This window comes from Poecilia mexicana, unplaced genomic scaffold (genome assembly GCF_051168715.1).
Source record: "Poecilia mexicana isolate PSO_F unplaced genomic scaffold, ASM5116871v1 scaffold_20, whole genome shotgun sequence".
Lineage (NCBI taxonomy): Eukaryota > Metazoa > Chordata > Actinopteri > Cyprinodontiformes > Poeciliidae > Poecilia > Poecilia mexicana.
This window is the reverse complement of record NW_028263389.1, coordinates 3,066,886-3,078,640: the sequence shown is the minus strand read 5'-3', so window position 1 is coordinate 3,078,640 and position 11,755 is coordinate 3,066,886. Positions and strand designations below refer to the sequence as shown.

The window sequence follows — 11,755 nt, the reverse complement described above, 5'->3', positions numbered from 1 at the left end:
TAAAATATAATGAAATCATAAAAGTGAAATAAAGTCTCAGTTAAAGGCAGCAGGCAGACAGAGAGATTTATAACTTTTCAGGTTTCAGCAACATCTAATAAATACGAATGTCTGCTTTTAATACTTTAAATCATTATGAGATCAGCGTTTGCACAATGAATCAGTCTATTAAGAAGTCTTTGTGTCGCTCCGAGGTTGCAGTTCAGCTAAATCTGGTGATTTAAAGCAGTTGCAAAGTGGTGTGGGCTCAACACTCCAAAAACACAAAGAATTACTAAATAATTGTGGTCTAGTTTCTGCTGCAAATATCTTATCACACTTGAAATAAGACAAAACTAATTTATAAGTAACTTTTCAGAAAAATATAGAAGCTTGTTTGATGGAAAAATACTTGTTCTATTGGCAGATTATTTCACCTATGACAAGATATTTCCCCAAATTATAAGTAAAAGGAATCTGGCAATGGAACGAGCACTTTCATCAATATTTAAGAATTAGACTTAAGCTGGTATATTTTGAAGAAAATTTACTTATAAGTCAGTTTTGTCTTCCTTCAAATGTGATGAGATATATCCACTAGAAACTGGTCAAAAACAAAAATACTTTGTTAGAGTTTGTGTTTTGTGTAGTGTAGTTTTAGCTATTTTACATTAATAGTTCAGATTTTCTTGTACCAAACATAAGCCATGTTTAGGTAAACAAAGTGTGTGAAAACTTTAACTAACAGAATGTGACTGTTGTGTCTTAAAAAAAAACCTCCATCAAAGATCTGACAGGATCTGAGAGATGTCTTCAACTGACGAGCTGCTGTGGGGCCAAGTTTTCACCAACAGATGGTTTAGAATAATTTTGTTGGTGATGGAATATTATTTTTAAATAATACTATTAAATAGTAAAATACTATTTCTGTTTTAATAAAGGCAGAGTGGAGCTAAACACAGGCTGGTGGTCCTAGTGGGTGAGTAAAGAGCCCGATGGTAATCAGTGAAATCACTGCTCACCTCTCACTCTGCTGCTGTTAGACTTGGCTCTGTAGAAACTGTTTTAATGAAACTTCTCAAACACTTCTAGATGTGTGACCTCTGGGAGTCCAGAAGCTCCAGATGGATGGGCCTCAGTCTTCCATGACCCAGGAGAAACACGCGGTCCTTAATTTAGCTCTCAGAAGGATAGACGGTGCAGAACTCGCATCAGTCAGTCCCATTAAACGCTTTCACCTCCTGCACCTCTCTCTCTGTGTCCTTTAAACCTGTCCAGATGATGGAACTGGTAGCACCTGTATGGAGCAGCCGCTGCTGCTAGGCTCCCCAAAGAGCTTCACAATGATGTGCCGAGGTCCTGAATTGAATTTAGTGGTTCCTCCTTCTGGGTTTGTGGTTGGAAGACGAGTGTTGGCAGTAAATGTTGGAACAATGAGCTGAGCCAGGTGCAGCAGTGAAGCTTTAAATCTCTGTCTGGACCAACTGGAGCAGCAGGGAGCTGTCGACTTCTCCTTGTTTTCCCTTTTTAGGTTTCTGATGAGAACAAAAATGAGAAGAACTTCTCAGACAAACGGAGAAACATCATTCCTGAAGTTTTCATTGGGAATCTCTTCAATGTTTCCATTAATCAAAGGAAAGCTCACACATCTGTTCCAGCAGCTTCGGTTAGATATTTCAGGAGGTTTTTTTTAGAAACATCTAATCTTGAAGGTGGAGAACGTTTCCCTCCTTTATTTCTCTACTCCAAGCTGTCGCCTGATTGGCCAGGCCTTGGTACTCAGAGTATGGGCTTCATCAGTTCGAGCTGCTAACAAAGAGCTGAACCCGTCCCACCTGTCTTCCACAGGGTGGAGGGCAGTCTGTGGACATTTGGACACTCAGTGAAGTGGAGGAAGAAAGACTCTGCTTTCTGTCTGTTGATCTGCTGTCCTTCTTCTGGCCAGACTCGTTGGATTTTCCTTATTTAACAACTGTCTCTGTTTTTCAAGAACTGACCCATATCTAGTTGCGATTGCATTACAAATCTGTGAAAAACGTTGTCCATAATCTGCTAATGTCAAAAAAGCACAATTTCGCAACTGCGGCGTTTCAAAGCAACACACCAGGTATGTTTTTTAAGGGAATTACATCATAACATGATGTGACGCTCAAGAAGCTCACACTGCTGCCCCTTTAAAGCTTGTGTTGATGAAAAGCTGCTGCCTGCTCATGTCTCTGCTGCTGCGGTGGAGCAGCAGTCTAACAAAACCTGGACATACAGGCTGTGTGATCTGTACGCAGCTGAGTGAAGCTAACACCCCACCCATCTAAAAAAACTCCAGCAAATACACCAAGTGGTTAGTGCTCCGTTTGTGCCAATAAATTTTCGTTTGTGCTGCTTTGGTTTCTGAGATATTAAAAATAATTTTTTGAGGTCATCCAGAGGTCACCATCCCTCTCATCTTGCTCCAAAACAAACCATAGTGGGCTACTTCTTTAGTGCTTCGTTTGTGTCGCTAAAATCATCATCAGTGCAGGTTTTGTTTTTGAGATGTAAGTTATAATTTGGACAGAAATTTTGACCCATGGGTCAACATTAGCGGGTGCTGCTCATTCTGTCCCGCGTGAGTGTCTCTATGTCCAGTTTTTGGCGGCTTTGGCGCTTCATAGTCTGATACTTTTAGTGCTGAAGCAAGAGAAAAACCCAGGAGCACAGCTCAGAGAAAACAGCAGCACTTCTGCTTTATTGCTGGCTGTGGCTTCAAACTGGAGCTGCTGGTTCTGTTGGACCTCGTCTGTGTTGGTCCCTCTGATCCAGAGGCTCCATGTTTCCCCCTCAGCCTGTGTGTGCAGGTCTGGTTCCTGCTGGATTGACTGTCTGCACTACTGAGATAAGGATCACTACAGAGCCTCTATTACCGCGCTCTGCCACCTTCACGGCTACAACAACAGAACCCGGTTCAAACGGCAGTGCTGCATTCCTCCCACATTCCTCAACCCAAGTCCAAACGAACTCCACTTCCTGATCTGAATAAATCAGCTGACCACTCAGCTCCTCCGTTCCTCCGACTGCTTTTCTGACCTCTGTAGCTTCACAGGTAGCTGTGAAACCTACCTGACAACCCCAACCTGAGCCGTCAGCCGGTTTGTTCACATCGTGTCGTACATAGATTAGTGTTTTGTCCACATTCCAGTGTTGGTAGATGATAGAAATGCTCCTTTGTTGTCTTACAAATGTTATATATATATATATATATATATATATATATATATATATATATATATATATATATATATATATATATATATATATATATATATATATATATATATATATATATATATATATATATATATATATATATATATATATAATGGGCTACTGGCACAAGACAGAAATGGGCGAGAGATGAAAACATGGATCTGTTGGAATGCTACTACTCAAGTAACCCTAGTCAGAGGGGTTACATGCAAAGACTGTGGGAGGAATGGTTACTTCGACTTCCCCAGTCGACACCAACTGCCAAACAACTAGTAGCTCAGTGTTCCAACATCCGCAAACGGCAACTGCTATCACAACTTGAGATTGACAAGGTACAACACAAAGGGGAGGAGCCAGGACGCCAGGTCAGAAGGGAGTTAACTACAACTACCCGCCCAGAGACTGGGTATGTAGCCCCAGTAATGAACGAACCATCTGAACTGAACGAGGCAGCAACTGACCTGAGAGAGAGAATCATGGCCCGAATGAACACCAGACAACCCTTACGCCAATTACAACGGCTGAGTGAAGTACCATCAGAAAGTCTCATTGAAGATGTGAATGCAGCATTGAGAACGATCCCTACCAACACCATAACTGAAACCAATGAACTGATATACAACTCAGCATCAGTGATCCTTGAGATGCTTGGCTATAAGAGCAACCATGAGACCCAATATCCACCATGGAAAAGACGGTTAGAGGCTAAGATCAAGATAACAAGGAGGGAAGTGAGCCAACTGTCAGAGCTCCTAAGGGGTGCAATGAAAAGATCAGTACCCAAGAAGTACAGCCAGATGCCCATACCTGAAGCACTCGAAACTGCCAAACAAAGGCTTCAAGCCTTGGCCAGCCGCCTAAAGAGATACACGAGAGAGAATGAAGCCAGGAGGATTAACCGGCTCTTCTCCACCCAACCAGCTAAAGTGTACTCTCAAACTGTGGAGCCACTTCCCTCAGGCTCCTGAACAATGACGCCCTGATTGCCCTTCCACTGATATTATTTTCAACTAGTATATCTATACTCCTTGAGTACTGGTTGGATTTGGCATGCAAACGCCAATGTTCAGGCTGCGGGTCACCCTGGCAGAAAAAACATTGCCTGGCCGAAAACAAGGTGCTGGTGTTTTTTCTGCACAGGTTTACCAGGAAGTACCAAACAAAAGCCACTCAGACCATAGAGGTGCCTGCAGAATGTGGGACGGAGACGTACCACCTGTCCTCCGTCATCTGTGGGAATCCAAAGCTTATAGACATCTACTGTTACTTAATGAAGGGAGAACGAACCGTAAAGGCACACAACGAGCATGTCTTCACTGCAGACAGCGACTGCAGTGAAGACATGTCCAAAAACGGTTTCATTTACATTTATGAAAAGAACTGATCAAACACCAGAGGTTAATTTCTCCAGCCCCTCCTCTGGAAGATGGCAAAGGGCCCTTTGGAGAGGAGCTAAAAATATTAACATCGGAAGAAGAAAAGAATCCTAGAAGACCTAGTAACCGTTTTGAGGCTGGAGAAATCTGACTGGGACCAAACATGAGTCTGATTTAAATTTATGGGGCAAAAGGTAAAAAGATTTGACAGGTTTCCTGTTTGCAGGTTTCTCTCCGGGCACTCCGGCTTCCTGGCACAATCTGAAATAGGGGTTGCATCAATTAGTTGACTAGTCGATTCTTTTCTCTGCAATGACTTTTTTCTGGGCTAGTCGACTAGTCGCAATCACGACAAAACAGATTTTTCCAAGGAAATGACAGAAGGTGGACTAGGTGAGTTTGTCAGAAAGCTCAAATTGTATAAAAATGTAAATAATTTAACAAAGACAATCTGTAAATTACAGCATAGGCTACCGCAATAGGGGCGTTGCGCGGTGGTTAGCACGGCGCCCCGCATACAGAGACTTTAGCCCGCGGTAGTCAGGAGTCCGACTCCTGTCCTCCATTCGAAGTGACAATAGCATTTGAAAAGTAAAGCTGTGCATATCATTAAAACTATGGAACAGTTTGGATGAGGAGTTGAGAAAAAAAAAAAGCTCCACTATGAATGAATTCAAAACACTTTATAAGGATAAAAAACTTTGGTAACACTTTATTTGAAGGGGGGTGAATAAAACTGTCATGACACCGTCTTAAACATGACATAACACATGTCATGAACATGAATAAGCCTTCATGAATATTTATGACTGTTGTCATAAAGCGTCATTCGGTAAATTATGATACTTTTAATACAAAGTTGACATTATTCAAAATGTCTTTTTTATGACAACTTGACATTAACCAAGAAATCATTATTGATATAAATTTGTTATAAAATAATTACTGATTGCACTTTAAAAATTAGGTATCTTTATGTTATTAAAGGTAAAGTTTAAACAGTAATGATTTCTTAGTTAATGTCAAGTTGTCATAACAAAGACATTTTGAATAATGTCAACTTTGTATTAAAAGTGTCATAATTTACAGAATGACACTTTATGACAACAGTCATAAATATTCATGAAGGTTTATTCATGTTCATGACAGGTGTTTATGACAGTGTCATGTCAGTCTTATTCACCCCCCTTCAAATAAAGTGTTACCAAAACTTTTAAGTCTTGCACACGTTTGAGGGTTTTTTTTTTGGCTCTAATGACCTTTATTTGAAAGTGCTGAGACAGTAAAGTAGGTTAAGAGAGAGAGAGAGAAGACGTCCAGTAAAGGCCACCAGGCTGGGAATCAAACCAGTGACATCAGCGTCAAGGACTAAGGCCTACTTATGGGGGTTGTGCTTGACTCCTGCGTCACCACAGCAACCCCAACATCTGAGTTAATAATGAGGAAAATGATTGTTTGCATCATTGTCGCTGATTTAATGTATGCGGAAATGAACATTTATTTGAATAATTATAGAGAAAAGAACAGGTTTATACAAGATCATTTTCTTCTTTCTGCTCCATCTTCACTCATTAAGTGCTGTAAGAGAATGTGTTTGTGAATTAATGATGAGATTTGTGTCTGGCTTTCAGGCAGAAGGAGAGTGGAGAACCCAGGGGACGTTAAAGAGGCTCCAGGTTCTGCCAAAGAAAAAAATGATCTCCGTCTTTGTTTCCAATTATTATTATGAGACAGGTGAATAAACCATCAGAAGCTTTCAGTTCAGAGGTCTTTAATGAACCAAAAGCATCTGCTCTCTGAGTTTAATTCTCCTGGTTCTTCATATGAGCCACTGTAAAAAAAAAAAAAAAAAAAGCATTAATCAGCATGTTGTCATCAGTCTGTCTGCTCCCACTTATTCTGCTGGTGGAGAGTCCAGCTGACCCGCAGCAGTTGGAGAAAAAAGCTTTTTTTTCTTTTCTTCAGCTCCTCCATGAAACTGGTTGATTTCTCTGTGGAGGAAGGAAAGTTGGAGACTTTCACTGGAACTGAGGTCAAATTCTGTTCAAGTATTAAAGCATGTCTGGTCATAATCTACAGCCGTCCAACCAGCAGGACGAGTTCAGGACCAAACGGCCCGGTTCTGAAGGGTTCTGTAGGATCAGCGTGAGGCTGCATCAGCAACAACAGAACCCGGCTGTGAACCCATCACTCATTTGACTCCTAGTCACTTTGTGCTTTTTCTCCTGTAACTTATCAAAATGTTTGCTGCTGTATTTCCTTTTTCCAGCTGAGAACTAGAAGAGCCTGAAGAATCTTCAAGGAAACAGACATTTTTTCTGCTGGTTTTGCTGAACATTTATGGGATGTTTCTGTTTTTTTTTCTTTTTCTGTCCAGGACCTTCAGGGGTCGGCATGAATGAACTCAAGAGGAAGCTGTTGATCTCAGACCCTCAGCACTTCGGTGTGACCATCCCACGTAAGTTCCCTGCAGTCGTCTGCTGCTTTTATACAACGACTCATCATGGACACATGAAAGTACTTTACACTTAAAAACATCATACAGTCACCAAAATTAACAGCAAACACAACATGAAACAACCTTTCTCTCTCTCCCTCCCCCAGATACCAGTCGGCCCAAGAAGAACCAGGAGAGTGACGGTGTGGAGTACCACTTCATCTCCAAACATCTTTTTGAGGCGGACATCCACAACAACAAGTATGCAGAGAGAGAAACCCACAGATCACAGTGGAGAAGCAAAGCCTCTGCTGAACCTCCAACTGTTTCATGTTGATCAGACTTGAAGTTCCAGATGCTGCAGGAACTCATCACATCCTGAAGTTTAAATAGAAACACAGCCTTCCTCTGCTGCTCTGTTAGAGAGTTTAACTGTGAACTGAACAATATAGAAACAAAATCAAAGCAGCACATAATGAACATGATACAGATATAGTTTATATCTTTACAGTGAAAAAAACAACAAATCAAAACCTGTTTGTCTCATAGTGATGGAATATGTTATTGTAAATTATTGATCATTGGTTGTGATTATTTTCTGCTACTTATTGCATCTATTGACATGACATGTTTATGTTTCTGCATAAACTTGTCAAAAGTCTAACATCAAACTCAGAGCCTCCAAACTCCATCAGTCCATCTCTTGTGTTTCCTCTCCTGTCCACTAGGGGCAGAGTGCCGCAGTTTGCTGTCAGCTGAGAGTCTGTAACTCAGAGTGAGCTGCTGATGACGGGGCCGGGCCCTGGGCTGGGAACTGATCTCCAGACTGTGGGCCCCAGGTCTCCGTCTGGACTTCCTCCTCTGCTCGGGGCCCTTTCTCTCTGAAACTGGCCCCGGCGCCGTCGCTCTGCCTCCATATTTGTGGCTGACTAATTAAAGTGCTAGTTGTAAAGTTCAGAAGGATGATTGAGAAGAAGAAGAAGAAGAAGAAGGAGAAGAAGAAGTGCCGCAAACACACACAGTTCCATCCAGAGTTGGACATGGAGGAAGTCTGTGGTCCTGAGTGAACGCAGACAATCCCAGCATGCAGAGAGCAGGAATGGAGGGTGGTGGCGCTGTTGGAGGAGGTGTTATATTTAGGGCATGCTGCGGTGGAGGTGGAGGCATGCGATGTTTTTCACTGAGTCGGAGGGATGAGTGGCAGAGCTGTGATGTGGGCTGGACGAGTGGAAATGTCCACTGTGAAATTACAGGCAGCTCAGTGAAGGAGAGGAGATGAACTTGTTTGTGTTGTGGCTCATTGCAGCAGCAGAACGATACTCTCAGCTCCCAAATAAGAGGCCACAACAACTGTGTGCTCAGCTTGAAGAGCTTTCCCAGAGGAAATCCTCTTCTGTGTCAAAAAACCAGACGACCTCACATTTGACTCTGTTACATCAGTGAACATGTAGCGTGGAAGAGAGAAAACCTAATGCGCTCCACCAAAAATCCCTGGCTGGTTTGGTTTCAACAAAGAGCAGGTGAGTTTTAGTACAGCAGTGAAGCAGGTGTTCTCCTGAGGAATCGTTGGGTTCGACTATTAAAAGTCAATGTTTGAAGAAGACACACTGCCAGCAAAGGGCTGAGAGATTTTAGCATCCATGAGGAGGATTTTTCTTACTGCTCTGATTTTACAGCAAAAAGCCATCATAAAACCACAGAACAGACACAATGCAACAGAGAAAACCATTAGAAATACACAAAAACACTACATACAATGAGAGTTTTTGGCCTCAGGATAACCATTAGTGCTTCAACAGGGCTATGCTGTTCCATGAACTGCAAATGAATAAGTTCTGGCTGCTGTTACCTCTGACTAGGCTCAATCACTGGATCCAATAAATATACATTCCTCTCTGACTGTTTCCTCTTAATGCTGGGAAACAGACTCTTTCAATTTAGCTGTAACACTCATCTATTCTGAAGCAGAAAACCAGCAGAGATATTCTAGAGCAGCTCCTGGCCGAAGGCGGCGTCTCCAGAAACTGAGCTGGTCAGGAGTTAGAAGTTCTCACCAGCCTGTGTGTTTGTGTGTGTTCATGTGTTCTGCTCCCACTCAGTTTGAATCCTGCAGGGTTGTTTGTGTCTCTGAGTTTCTCAGCATGAACTTGTATCTTTGTGTGTTTCTAATTGTCTGTTGGGCAAAGTGGGTCTGCATAAAACCATATCTGTCCTCCAGTCTAAAGCTGGATGTTCCCAGTAAAACCAGAAGGCTAAATGAGTGCAGCCATGTTCCAGCTCTGCTGCTGCACTGAGGGGGTCAGGGTCACGGGGGTCAACCAGAAGCCACAAGGCTTCAGTCGGTTTAGTGAGCTGTGCAGCCGGTTCACAAGCTCCCATCTCCCGACACACACAATGCAGACTGACACAAATGTTCCCTTTCCTGTCTGTAAATTAGAGCTGTGTGTTTTGCTCTCTGCCTGTTTGGAGGAGATTTCTGAGGATGTCTTGTTTTCTGAGTGGAGTGGATATTCCTGTGTGTTGAATGGAAGGAAAAAATGAAAATTCCTTGAAGTTTCAGAGCATTTTCTGTGGCAGGGTTCATGTGTGAGAATCATGTCATGATAGAACAATCTCTGCACTTTTGGAAAAGTGTGTTCAAAGCAGTGTTTTTGTTTTATTCTCTGGGTTTAAGACCCATTTTACAATGCAGATACTTTTAATGTCTTCACAGAGCTAATTTTACTACCTGTTTTATTTTGTCTTCCTCTGTGGTCTTGTCTCTGCAGGACGAGGACTTCCAGGAGATGAAGGAGAGTCAGTACGGTCAGCTGTTTAAGGTTATGTTGTCTTACATTATCTTAGTTTTGATACATATCATACCTTGTTCAGACCTGAAGAAAAATAAAACAGGAGAGAGAAATGATGACTGTGGCACTACATTTTAACATCAAGTCCCTCCCCCAAAAACCAATCCGGAAGCAACAACCCTCTTCAAAGGTTCTGCTACATGGCTCCCCTATTAACCTCAGGAAAACACCAAATATATGATAAAATACATGACAAAATATAAATTAAATATTATTCATTTATTTTTTTAAAAAGTTGATTTATTTTATATAACGTATATTTAAAAAACGACCAAAATAATGTGGTGACACTTGTTAGATTTACAGCTTTTTAGTGTTAGTTTTATCGGTAAGGCAGTGATGTCATAAACTATTTCATGGCTTCATAAGGATGAAAATAATTCTTATATATCAATCTGGTCTTTTTACTCCATGTTGTCTTTACCTTTTTGACTCCTGTTTTATGATCAGAATTCAATTTGTACAGTCGAGAAAATCAAGGGGTTTAAATCCTTTCTGGAAATGATGTTAATCAGGCAAGTTGTATGAAATGATACATTTCTTATGAAATAAATTTTAATTTAACTCTTCTAAAGTTGTATTCACTTTTGCATCTAACAAAGCTCTTGGAGATTTGTGAGGAGGATCATTAAAAAGGATTCCTGTGGTTTAGAGATTTGTCCTACTGAGTGTCACTGGACTCTATTTCAGAGAAAAAAAATATCCCAGTTCATGTATTTTATCTTGTAAATGAGAGCACTAGAGAGCAGTAAGTCATTCAACAAATACTTTCCGTACTTGTATACCATCCCAGCTGAATTTGAAGAACTTCATCTACATTCCAACCTCAGTTAATATATTAATCCAGTTGGTTTATAGCATTGTCGCTCACTGGGACTTGATCTCCTCCGTCTCACTTAAAATGCTGAGCATTAAGCTACATATAGTGCCTGACCAGAAGCTGACAATGTTTTGGGTTAATATTTACACGATGTTAACAGGTCTCTGTGCTGTCAGAACTAGATAGATGGGATGGTAATTGACAGGAATCTGGGTGGATGTATCTGTAAAGTTGGTTTATCCTTTCTGGAGTTTTCATGTTCCCAAATGGAGGGCGCTCAGGACCGCAGTTACCAAGTCAGGAGGGTGGGGCTGAGCAGATCCTGTTCTGAGCACCTGTTCCTCATTCAGGATCATCATCTGGCGTATAGGAAGAGCTGACCCTTCATTGCTTGAGCATTGACCTGAATTTTGGAACTAGGAAATTCCAACTGGAATGCCCTCCAAAGTTGAACGTCCTGCTGGGAAACCTGGAGAAGCTCCTGAGTACTGCCATTTACGACTTGACAGACGGACTTCACGTTTCCGTGTGGCTGCTCATCGCATCAACAATAGTAATTTTATGTGGGTATTTTACAAAATGCACATAAAAAAATCTGCATCGAAAATGAATGTTACATGTAGCACATCCAACTCTAAACAGAACAAATAAGAAGAGAACAATCTAGAAATTTGCCTATGAAAGGTAAAGCTTAAAATGATGTTGATGGGCGTCGCCATCTTGACGTTCTGACGACTTAAGTAGAATGTTGTTACCCCGTGTCTGACGTCAAACCCAGTGCCAAGTCACTTCCCAGGTAACTGGAAAGCAGTACAAGTGGTAACCTAAGCCCTCTAAAGTCTTCCTCTATCATTGTGCAAACCTCCACCGCTTCCATCACCGCTTTCCATTTTCCACCAACCACAGGCCAACCAAACAGCCTGTCCTCCACCTCTGCATCTCTCAATAAGCTCAGATTCTCCAGCTCAATAATCTACTTCACATTTTCCCCGTTCACTTTGTCCTCACCACCTCAATGGCTCACCGTTCCAAACTTTCAGCTACAACTCCC

At 41.7% G+C, this 11,755-nt stretch overlaps 1 long non-coding RNA gene across 1 annotated transcript; it reads left to right on the top strand.

Moving 5' to 3' along the window:
* Positions 1–914: 914 nt before the first annotated feature.
* LOC148153311 (uncharacterized) lies at positions 915–7,995 on the top strand. The gene is made up of 3 exons (XR_015761595.1): positions 915–958; positions 6,976–7,056; positions 7,203–7,995. It is a non-coding gene; the product is annotated as an uncharacterized LOC148153311 (long non-coding RNA).
* Positions 7,996–11,755: the final 3,760 nt, after the last annotated feature.